Genomic DNA, 12684 nt, shown 5'->3' on the forward strand with positions numbered 1-12684 from the left:
GGCAGATTTCTTATCTCTACTCCTTGTACCTAAGTCTTAGAAGGCTGGGCTGGGTCTTTATCACCTTGATATTTTCCGTGATCCTTAAGATATTGCCTTAAACTTAGTAGGCTCTCAAATATGTGATGAATAAATCAATTAAATTAATGAATAAATGTCATTAACTGTGTGACACAAGAAATCTCATGTTGGGCTCAAATTTCCTAATTTGCAAAATAATAAGATTGCAGGAGAATCTCCACCTTTTTATGTTTCCTCCTAGCTTATAAAATTAATGATTCGAAATCATTCCATGTCATCTATAAAGAGAAATTGCAGTATATTTGAAATAAGTACAAAAAACTCTTTGAATATAATTACAGTTTCAGTTTCCCCAGCTTCACATTTCTATTATTTTTAATTCCCTGCTAATGTTAGTATATTTAGCACAAACACTATTGTTGTTTAAAAAGTAATTAATCAAAAAACCTTTTCTCAAATAAAGGAATGCATAACAGGGTTTTCAGTGGCTGATAGAATCTGTTTATACCAAAGTTTTCATGCTCTGATAGATTTTTTCAAAGTTGTGGGCTGTTGCTATTTGGTAAGAAGCATGGAGTTTTTATATTTGTTTTTATTGTAATTTTAGGTAAGATAATTGTTGTTAGTCCTCCTTTTTAATCTTTGCTTTTTGCATTCCATATTTTCGCTATTTTATTATTGGCTATGTCCAGTCTCCTGCAGAGAGATGCACTAGTTCGCCCTTGCTGCTGTGGTCCAGGGCTGATGAGGAGGCCTGGCAGAGTTTTCCGTGTTTGTGGTAAGTGTGATGCAATCTGTATCCTTGAGTACACAGAGGATGTGCTGAGATCCGGAGAATAACTGAATCTGTGAAATGGCAAGACACTTCCTAATGGCGTTTTACTGTATTTTGGAAGACTGTTATGACAGAGGATGTCACTTTGAGTCATCGTTCAGTTAAGCAGATAGATTCATGCATTCGAATCCTTGACTTAGCGTGAAAGTTATATTTCACTTGGCATTTCACTGACTATTTGAATTTAAAAGTTTTATTACCTAAGATACAAGCAAAATAATTCCAGTGCTTCTCTTGCTTCATCCTTGAGAGAGACAATAAGAATTTCTGTAACGTGTTTGCAGCAAGACTGGTGTTTCGAGGTCATTTTATCACATCACTTGATGTTTACGTATCTGTGATCTCCACGTGCAGGAAATTTCTGTGTCTTATCATGAAAGGATCGTCATGGACAATTCCTTCCCTTTGGAGGCTGGAATAATTCACCATTCAGCTTATAATTTCTTCTTTGCTTCGCTTTGCATTACAAGAATGATTCTTTTGTAATTATAATTTTAATGCTATTTTGCCATTCTTGCAATTTCTGAACACTCTTAAGCAGTGTTAAGATAGTTTTTAATATATAGGAGAGAGAATAAATATTTAACCACTGCTTAAACCTTAGTTCTGAGAACATTATGTTTATCCTGTATCAATTATTTAAAAAATTATTTATATAGTCAAGATCTTTTCGACCCCCAAGCTCATTGACTCCATCTAATATATTGAATAACACGAGGAACTTTGACTTTGCTGATGTTTGTCACTTTTCAAAATAGTCAGGCGAGCTCTCCTCGCTGGTGTCAAGACTCTACTCAATAGTGTGTGTTATGCAAATAATTTCATTTTCCCCACAGTCTTCAGATCCACATGGTTTGGTCTCCCTTTCAAGGCCCTAAATGAGATCCCTGGCAAATTTCCTAGTTTTTAAAATCACTTGGAAATACAGAATAGTCTCTTTTTTAAGTATGAAGTAGTCCTGTCTAATCCAAACAAAAGATTTCATTCTATATACAGTTTGCAACTTTTCCTCTTATGTTCACCTGGGAACCCAACCCCAGCTCAGGCATAACCCAGGTTCCATAGCCTGCGGTAGCGGGGGCTGGGGCCAAGGCACGGCCTATTTCATCACTGATTTTGTTCTACTTCTTCCCCTACTTGTTAGCTGTTGCTTCTGGCTCCTGCAGAACCCTGTAGGAAGGAGGAAGTAGAAGGAGAAGACAAGGTCTTACTTGATTGTTGCCATTGGAATCTGGCATTGAGGCCACCACTACAGCAGATGTTCAAATGCTGGTTCTTCTTCTCAAAGGATGCTTTGGTGGACTTTGTAGAATCCTTCTCACCACCCTTCCCCCACCCTATCCAGAGACGTCTAGCCCTATGCTTTTCTCTGAGGTGGAGGCCTACTATCTGGTTGGCCTGAGGTGGCATCCATCCCCTCAGTTCTTGCTCTTATGAGCGTTCCCTGTGCATCCTTGGCCTGGTGGGCACTCTTACTGAGCTTGGCAATGTTCAGATGTCTCAAGACTAGATACCTCCTTCTGGCCCCAAAGAGAACTCAGCCTCTTTGCCCTTGCCTGCTACCTTGGACATGCGGCATGTGCCTCTACGGCTCTCCCTTTGAGATTTGCCATCACAAATGGTTATTGCTGGCCTGCTTGTTCAGGTGAGTCTACACTCTAGGCAACACAGGTGAAAGTCCCAAGGGAACTCTCCTCTATATTCAGCTTCAGTACTGACATTAAATGAATCTATGAGTTTCTATAGCTGAATAAGCATGGGAGCTGGGGGCAGAGAGGGTGGAGAGAGAGGGTTTAAGATGTCATTGTCTCCTCTTCAACCCATAGCAGCTCAGGTTCAACTATGCTAGAATATAAAACTGTGTGTTTAGGTACTTGCACCTGTTTACAATGAATGTCTTGGTTTAAGGAAAGAACAGGTTTTCTTTCTATTTAACGTTTTGAAATAAACACTAAGTATCCATACACATGCACGTGGAATCATCATGAATGCTGTGGTAGTAAATGCAGACTGATGTCCAGGGTGCTATATTGGTGACTACAGTACCACTGATGTTGTCGGTAACATGATTTTATGTTTTAATACATTTCCAAACAAAACAAAGTGTACTGATCCTCGATTTATGCAATAGTTGTATTCCTAGAAAATTTGATGCATTTTAACACCATGCCAGACTTTCACTTCCAGCTATACTGACTAAATTGTGGCAGTTGAAACCTCCTACCAAAAGGCAGATGAGGAGGAAAAAAACTGGGAGCATCTCAGAGTCACCCAGGCAACCAGGATTCAAGGAGCCAAGATCCTGGAGAGGAGGGAACTCACTCTGCACCACTTGCTCCCTCGAGACATTGGCTGATTCATAAGCAGTAAATAGCGAGAGGCTAACAGCTGAGCAGAAACTGGCTGCCAACGTGCTGAGAAACTGAGCTGGGCTTTTGGTAGTCTCGTGATGCTTGGGGGACAAAAATTAGAGTTCAGGGCCTCCCGAGGAGGAGGGGCTCAGGCTCGCAGTTGGGACACTGAAGGGCTATTGTCTAGAAATCACAGAAATACACCAGATCTTGCAAAGACTGAAACCCAGCTTTGGATGAACTCAATACCTCATTTAAATCCCAGCCAAATACTAAAATCAGTTCTCCTTGGAGAAAAATACCAACGTTCAGAGTCTCTACACATTTTCAACCTAATGTCCAACATTCAATAAAAAGTTATCAGGCATACTGACAAATGGGACCAGAAGAAAAATAGACAATGGGAGCAGACCCACAAGTGATACAGATATTAGATGCAGCTTTTAAAATAATGTGATCAAGTAGTAGTCCATCGTGTATAAATGCCACATCTTCTTTATCCATTTGTCCCTTGATGGGCTCCTAGGTTGCTTCCATGTCTTGGCTATTGTGTATAATACTGCAGTGAACATAGGGGTGCAAGTATCTTTATGCCTTTGTGTTTTCAAGTTGTTTGGATAAATACCCAGCAGTGGGATAGCTGGATCATATGGTAGATCTATCCTTAATTTTCTGAGGATACTCCATACTGCCTTCCATAGTGGCTGCACCAGTTTACACTCCCTCAGCCGTAAGAAATGATGAAATCCGGCCATTTGTGACAACATGGATGGACCTTGATGGTATTACGCTGAGTGAAATAAGTCAGAGGGAGAAAGTCAAATACCATATGATCTCACTCATAAGTAGAAGATAAAAACAATGACCAAAAAACACACAGCATTGGAGATTGGACTGATGGTTACTATAGGGAAGGGGGAAGGGACGAGGGCAAAAGGGGTGACTAGGCTCACATGTGAGGGGATGCACTATAATTAGTTTTCGGGTGGTGAACATGATGTCATCTACACAGAATTCAAAATATGATGTACATCCGAAAATTAAAAAGAAAAGAAAAATAATGTGATCAAGAAAAGAAAAGATGTAGAATTTTATCAGAGAACCATGCCCAGTACACACATATACAAACACACACATATACACACTCGTGTTTGTGTGTATTATTAGTGTTATATAAAACCGAGTTAGGTTCTAGGCTCAGACAAACCTAAAAATAAACAAACAGGTTTTGCCCCCACCTGAATGTCTGGTGGGACATTTGAAAACCTGGTGGGACATGGAAATACTGTTGATGGTGTGGAGCTGTTCTGGGTATCTAGTGCCCCTGCTCGTCCAGATGCCAATAGCACCTTACAATCAGCGTGTCACCTGGAAGACGCCCACAGGTTTCCCTGACGTCTTTTGGGGGCAATATTGCCCCTGTAGAGAACTGTGGCTCAGCTGCTCAGTCGATCCCCACTTCATGGGAAAGCGTGCAGCCCAGAGAGCTGTGATAGTGCCACAATTCTGTGAAGACCATACAGCTGGTTGTTTGCAGAGATGACGTTGGAGCCCTGACCCCTAACTCTTAATGCAGTGCTCTTCTGCAACTCCTCTATTCCACTTAAGTTTTAAAGTTCTTGGGAGAACTGACTTAGATTTCTGGGTCAATCAGCAATTTGAGGATTTTTTTAATGTATACCTGCCCAGAGGAATGATACAGGATATCTAAAAACCATGAGCTGAAAACCATCAGTTGTTTTTAAAACTCCCTTTATTATAGTAATGCAAATTCCCTTCCAAAATTCTGAAGTAGGTTGAGACTTTTTGCTGAGAGTTTAAAGGTCTCAAAACACCTCACCCTGCATCAGCTTAGGGGAATCAAAGGAATACTTCAAAGATCTCAAGTTTGAAAGATATCAGAAAGTCCTACTTGTAGAATAGTTCAAAGCAATCACAGGTGAATCCTGGGGGATTTGTGTGGAAAGTTAGTATCCAAATATATTTTTCCTCTGAAATTCACCTAGGCTTCTAAATTCAGTTGTATTAGCATTTTTATAAATTCTCTCTCAACTCCACAGTTCTTCAGCATCACCTGAAATCATAGCCTCTCCTCCAACTTTAATGTTGAGACAGCTGTCATGTCTCACAGACTTCTGAGGGACCTGCTTCCCATCTATTTGCCCTCTGCTTCTCTCACATGTGGAAAATAGAGCTTGTCTAAAAGATTTGATTTTTATCCCCCTCTGTTTTTATAGGCAACTTCAGATTTGCATTTTTATCACTCCTCTCTCAAAACGTGTTGGCATTGCTGTTGAGTTTTAATGGCTATTTATTGGTCGTTCTCAAAATTAGTGCATCATTATTTATTGTTCTGGTTAGGTTTGCATGCAAGCTCCATCCTATTGCCTATTATTTTCTTCCTGGCCTAGTAGATTTCTGGTATCTACCAGTGAGACAGATGTATGTGCGTATGTGCAAGAGCCCAGTAATGAGCACCCTTACCTACAGAAAGTAATTACAAAGCCATTAATTCTGTTCATAAATGCACACAAAGTCAAACAATTCCACATCTATCACAGCCTCGGTGAATCCCCTCGGTGAGTCCTTGCACCCTACAGAGGGGTCAGTTTTCGTTTGCTTCCATTCTGGCCATGCCGGGAAGGCTTGGGAAAGTGGGAACACCGCTTATCACCCTTCAGCCCCTTGCCATTTAGCAATGGCCTCAGCAGTATTTTATCTCTAAGACTTAGTTTGTCTTGCTTCCTTCAGCCAACAAACAGGCTTGAGCACTTGCTTAACTGCGAGGCCCCTCTGCTGGTCTATATGACCATTAGGTTTGTATTCAAGTATTTCAGTCCTTGGCTTCTTATAGGCTTTTTGGAAGTCTGTGCAAATGTTATTTCAGTTTCAGTTCTTTGCCTGAGTCCATTTATGCAGCAGCACCATCTGAGTGAACCACAGGTGGCTTGCTGAAACTGTGAAGGTGGATTTTAGGAGTATCAGAAAGGCCTCTGCCTTCCCTCCCGCCCCACTTTCATTTTTCCCCCCACTCCCAAGCGCTTCTCTGACCAGCTCGTGAGTGTGATTATTCTGCTACGTTGAAATCATTTATTCGACTCGTGTTTTTTTTTTCAGTCAAAATTTAAGCCTATTATTTGATTGCATGTTAGTATGAGTTGGTCAGTACTTTCAGGAGAGCAAGTTTTGATGATGAGAAGGTGAAGGAAGCTTGAAAATTCTGGTTTCTTTGAGCAAGGAAGCCTCTTGCTTAGAGAAGGAAGCACTCTTGTGGGAGGAAGCCGGGGGACCCAAACTCTCTGGAATAGACCAGCTGATCACAACTAACCTGCTGCTGGTTCAGAGGACTGTTACTGGAGCTGTGGTCCTCACTTTGTGTTGGGAGTTATCTCAGAGAGGAGAGAAATACGTGGTGTCACTCCTCATGGGGTTTGCTGCTGACACTTCCAGTGTGCACTAACTAGTTCAGGCTCACGGGAATGGCTTAGAATATCAGATTCAACAAGCTTTTATTCTTTTCATAATCCAGGGTGAAGGCTGGGCATGGTCTGTGGAAAGAGAGGATTAATGCATTTTTCGCTCGCTTAACTATACCCTTATATTTTTCATTAATTATACTTCTCTATAGGATAGTGTTGAAAGTACAGACACGAGGTCAGGCAGCCTGGTTTCAAATCCTGATTGTGCTGCTTGCTCACAGTATGACCTTGAATAAGCTAGCCTCATTGTATTTATGTTTCCTCTAAATTGGGAAATAATAACAGAATTGACCTCATAGGGTGATTGTGAGGATTAAAGAGGAAAATATATGGACAGCATTTAGCACAGTTTGTGGAATGATGATAGGTAATTATATTCAACTTTAATTTAACCAGTTCCTTTATGATTTCCTTTAACTTCAAAATAGCATTGTTTAATATCCCCTTAGGTATTTTTCCAAACATTTTCAATAGATGTTTACTACAATGTTTTCTTTACCCTTTCACAATCCAATGTGTGCTGGCTGTTTTCTGAATTTGTTGGTTCCAGTGAATTATTTGCCTTTTCAGAGGATTTGCTATCAGCAGCATCTTAATTTGACAACATTGTACAGATGTTTTGTGTTTCAGCTGTTTTGTTTTATCACCTGTTAATACTATGCTCTTTTATTTAAAAGAGATGAAAACTGTGACAAAAGTACAGGCTGAGTTTACAATTGTCCAGCAAATCCTTTCTCTCAACTTCCAAACACCAAGTGTTCCAAACACTCTCATGAGTGCACTCATCTTTTATTTCTCTTTCTCTTTCTCTTTTTGGTGTGAGGAAGATTGGCCCTGAGCTAACATCTGTTGCCAATCTTCTCCTTTTTGCTTGAGGAGGATTGTTGCTGAGCTAACGTCTGTGCCAATCTTCCTCCATTTTGTATATGGGATGCTGCCACAGCATGGCTTGATGAGCGATATGCAGGCCTGCACCTGGGATCCAAACCTGCGAACCCTGGGCCACCGAAGTGGTGGGCACGAACTTAACCACTATGCCACTGGGCCAGCCCCACATCTTCTTTTATTTTCATTAAAGGAGCTTTACAAAAGACATCCTCCAAATGACTCTTTCTTGGAGGAGAGTTATTACTTTCTTTAAAGTTAATCAATACTTGCTATTCTTCCAAAGAGGTCTAAAATTACTTACTTAGACCTGACCTCTGAACCCTCATGTCGGGTCCCTATTTCTGAAATAAAGCTAATATTAAATGTGCTTGTAGTAGATACAACTTGGTCTGGTTGCCTTGGTTATGATAACTTCCCAGATGGTCGTGACTATGCTGCTCTGCTTGTTCACATGATGGACTCCACTCCTGGCTACAAATGAACTGTCTAGGCCAATCATAGTGCTTCCTCCTGGCCCATCAGTGATTTTAGTTTCCAAAAGGGGGTAATAATATCCAAACCAGATCAATCCTGCCTGAGAATTTTGTGAACATGAGAAAGAACTCATTTTTGTTTTTATATTTCTCTTATCAATAGTAGTGAGATGTTAGCTTGGAGCTGCCTCCAGTCTAATACAATGTCAATGTCTTTAAACTTCAACCTCAAAGTTGATAAAAGAGTCTTGATATCTTACATTTAAACCTTACCAGCAATTTAAGACTAAGAATCCTATGACAGAATCCAGCTAGTCTAGAGCACAGATAATTTACAACTCTTGTGAGACCCTTTTACTATTAACTATGTAAACTTAATATGGCGGTAATGTCACAAGATATGGAGAGCTTAAATGCAGCATGTGTCCTTGCTGGGGAGTCAAATGCAGTACCTCAGACCTAGGTTCAAATTCTGATGGCAATTTCTTGCCAAGGTGACCTTGAGCCTGTAAGGGAGACGAAATTTTCTTCTACACTTGTAGATTCTTCTGGCTGGTCTAAGAATTAAATTGACGTGAAACATAATGACAGGAGAAAATCAAACAAAGTTTAATAGCATGTATACATTGGAGAAGCTCAGGAAAACTGAGTGAAATGGCCAAAGCCACCACCTTGAATACTATCTGCAGCTAAAGACAAAAGAAGATGTTGGGGTAGTGATTTGGAACTTCAAAGGGAGGAAGGGAATTCACATGGAGATGGAAAAGCAAGTGTTTGGTAACCAGATGTTTGCCACGTCTTGCAGAGACAATGGGACATGGAGAGGACTTTGATTAAATGGGCCTTGCTAGGTTCCTGTTGACCACACTTATATCATATTATACTATAGCTATCTATGGTGATAGTTCCTTTCTGGAACAGACCTTCTATCTTAAATTCTTTTAGGCAGTGGGGGAAGGTCCAAGTTTCTTCCCGAGTCTTTGTTCTTAAATATAATCAAGCCAATGAGAAAATGTGTCTCATTGAGAAAATGTGTCACATTTTGGGGTAGCAAATTCTGCCCCCCCATAAGCCCGTCATTTACATTTTTCCTTTGTAGAATGAGGATTATAATGATCCTATAATGTGGTTGTGAGAAGTAAAAGTCAATGAATAAAGCAGAGCTTAATAGGCCTTTTTCCAGTATAAATATATTTCATGTCTTTCTTTCCTTTTGTTGGTATTTGAGCCTCTGTTCAGGCTTCTTATTGTACTGCAAAATATATACGCATGGGTGGGGAGAGTGGGTAGGGTAGGGTGAAGCTGATCTTGGCAGCAGACCATAAGAGTTTTTATACACCTGGTCTTCTGGCTTACTGGGACCTCTTTCACTGTTGTTCAAGCCTTATGCATCTGAACCGAAATAGTTGTCCTGATTCTTCCATTCTAGTATATTCCCCAAGACTTGCTTAGCACAGCACTGTATAGCCACTTTTTATGCAAGAATGTTTGATGCAGAGACAGAACTGCTGAAAATAGAGTTTTTCTCTTAGCTGAACCTCCTCCAAGGCAGTTTAGTTCTTTATCGTCACCTTAGTCCTTTTTCTAGTTTTCTTTTGTTGTTATTTGTCCCTAATACCAGCTCTAATTCAGAAGTGAATTTTAGCTTTTCTTGCCTTTTTCCACACCTAGAATTCCTCAGTCAATAGAAAGCTCCATTTTCCCTTATTTTCTGGTCATCAACTGCCCTAGATTTCCATACTTAGTAGATTATATTCAAGGGTGTGCTCCTCTCTGATGCTTTGGATCCACTAGGTCCTGACACATTAAACACTGAATAAATGGTAACTGTGATTATCAGCAGTATAACTGTGATGCTCACCATGTCTACAAGTGCTAAATCATTATATGAACTGACATTTATCACCTTTCTGGGCACTAGAATTCCATTCTTTCTACTGACCTGATGGGTGGGATGGGTCTTTCCTTCCTCTCCATACCATGTATGTCTTATCTGAAACAGTTCACTTGGTCAAGAAGGATTACCTTTCTTCATAGGAGAGGACCTTCTTTAGACAAGAGTATATGAGTCAAGACTCTATCCTACTGAAATATCCAAACAAGGTCTTACAGTTCCACAGTTGTTATATCTATAACAATTAAAATAATTTCCTTGTTATGTCGCTAAACACGACTGTGGACCATAACAAACAGATGCTAGTAATGAAGGCCTATAAATAAATTCTCATGTGTTTTGTGTTCTTGATCAGAAAGATTAACAGCCAGCTACAATGTTTCTCCTTGGAAAAGTTTCTCGTGTTCAAGAATGGTTTTATTATTGCCTTTTGAAACAAGTGGAATATTTGGATGAACAGGCAACGCGTAAAATGTCCCTGCACTGCTGCTAACAAACTTAGGAGAAGCATTTTACTTTGAAGAGGATTTTTTTCCTTCTGATAGCTCGTAAGTAACTCAAGTAATTTCCACTAGTGCTATGGCCAAGCTCTCACTGTAGCATGAAGGAGAAAAAATGAAACTATTGATATGAGTCATCTGTCAGAAAAACTAGGTCCAATCCTTCAAAGGGGAAGCAGAAGAGATGAAGAAGTGATTTTGCTGTCAATTATACTGTTTTTTCTGAAGTAATGATGTATTAGGAAAAATTGTGTTGGGTGTTAGAGTCTCTGTTCTCCCACACACTGTCTCTGCCATTCCAAGCCTTTCTTTCAACTTACCCCTACTGCCGAAAAGTAGGTGTTGAATATGTGAATTACTTTAACACTCACTGTCTCTGCCTATTGCACTGAGGAATGTGTTAGTTACGGTGTGAATTTAGAAAAAATGCTTCATGGTAAATGTCACTTTGAGCAGTAGTTTGTCAAATTAAAATAATGAAGAGAAGGATGTGATAGTGGAGTCAGTCCTGGAGACAACCAAGATTAGGTGGTGAGCTATTTTGGTGTTACAGATTGGCCTCTGGATCAACTTATCACAGTCTTTCTTAGCCTACCGTTATGTTTAAATCAAACTGAGCAAGCTTTATCGCAGACACTTTAAAGAAGATTAGGCCTATTTGTCTTATAAAAATCAGCAAATAAGGAGGTGACACCAATTTACTGATTCCCCTCCTTCCAACTCCAGGTCCAGGGAAGATGCCTTTCACTGTAGGTTTTATTTCCTCTGATGGGTCTAGCTTCCGGTGAACGTGATGTTGAAGACTTGATGGATCATCTCTTCTGTCCTGAGGATGGGGATGGGGTTGAATCTCAAGTCATTAACAGTAAGAGATATATATGATGCAAAACCCTCATTGGCACGTAAGGGAAAGAAGTTAGAGAAGTTCTAGTGATACAAGGCAGACATCCCGTATCTCAATCCTTGTGGACCAGAAAGTGATTAAGCAAAATTAAAGGTCTGATTAAGACTGCAAAGGGTATAGAGATTCCTGAGGTTCTTGGTAATTATGCAATAGAAATTTAATCCAAATTGGCAAGAAATTAGTCTTTGAAGGATAAGACCGTGATAACTAGGTCAGTTGACAATATGGTGTGAATATTTTGTCTGTGCTTAAGAAGAGGTCATTCTAACTCTTCATTAGGACTCAAATATTCTATTAAAATGAAGATATTCTAAATATGTCAGGCTTTAGAGAAAGAAATCCAGGAATTACAAAGAGATATTCTAAATTGCAAGTGCTGGATAGCCATCCAGGAATTGAATTAATAGTCACAAAAATGTGAAGTAAATATTTCTCCTTAAAATTCTCTCAGATTTACCCAAAAGTGTATAAAATGTTCTGAGTTAAAATAAAGCTGAGGCTTGGAAGCTTTGAGAATGCTCTCACTCGGCGGTATGAGTTGGGCTCAGTGAGATCTGGGCGCCTCAGTCAGTGTCCGTGGTCGGCTTCAACAGCGAGGACTAGCATTCCGCCTTCCTTTTTTTTTTTTTTTTTAATTTTCGGAAATCAGATCCAGAGCCTGACAAGTTTGTTTACCTGGAGAAGTGGATTCCAGGTTCTAGAAGAAAAGATTGAAAACACAACCTTAAGGGAATGGATAATTTGATGACAGATTCTCGTTGATCAATGATGCACTTTACATCAGGTCTAGTATAAATTCTGTGCTTCGCAGTGGAATTATGCTTCTAACCTTATTGGGGAAGGCGATAACTTTGCAAAAAACACCCAGGTTATTATTTCTGGAATCCAGTTAACCTAAGGATAATTATTCATCTTACTAAAACCTATTTGGGGATCCACAACGTTACAATGTAGGCGATCAATACACAGGGTTTAGAATCCTCCACATGTGGGTCAGATCCTGGCTCCACCGATTATTAGACCTAAGACTTTGGTCATGGTACTTAACTTCTCTAAGCTGTGTTTTCTCATCTCTAAAATGGGAATAATTTACTTTACTATTTGCTTCATACAACTATTGGGAGAATGAAATGACTTCATAAATATGAAGAACTTAGCACAGTGAATGGCACAAAATAACCTCTGAACACTTGCAGCAACTGCTCTTAATAGAAGGCCTTTCAGATTGTTTATGATCTTTACCCAGTTCTCCTCACAGACAGAAACAAAAGGATAAAAAATTTCCATTGAGTATTATGCCAGTTATGCAAATATAATGAATATTCCATGAAACTAACAT

At 39.8% G+C, this 12684-nt stretch overlaps 1 long non-coding RNA gene across 1 annotated transcript in view; it reads left to right on the forward strand.

Annotated features, from left to right (window-relative positions):
- LOC111769355 (uncharacterized) overlaps positions 1-12684 on the forward strand; it is a 218751-nt gene that overhangs the window by 96499 nt on the left and 109568 nt on the right. Inside the window, exon 4 of the long non-coding RNA XR_011430089.1 lies at positions 714-799. This is a non-coding gene — a long non-coding RNA (uncharacterized lncRNA). The remainder of the gene's footprint in view (positions 1-713; positions 800-12684) is intronic.

The sequence above is a fragment of the Equus caballus genome, chromosome 20 (genome assembly GCF_041296265.1).
Source record: "Equus caballus isolate H_3958 breed thoroughbred chromosome 20, TB-T2T, whole genome shotgun sequence".
Taxonomy (NCBI): Eukaryota; Metazoa; Chordata; class Mammalia; order Perissodactyla; family Equidae; genus Equus; species Equus caballus.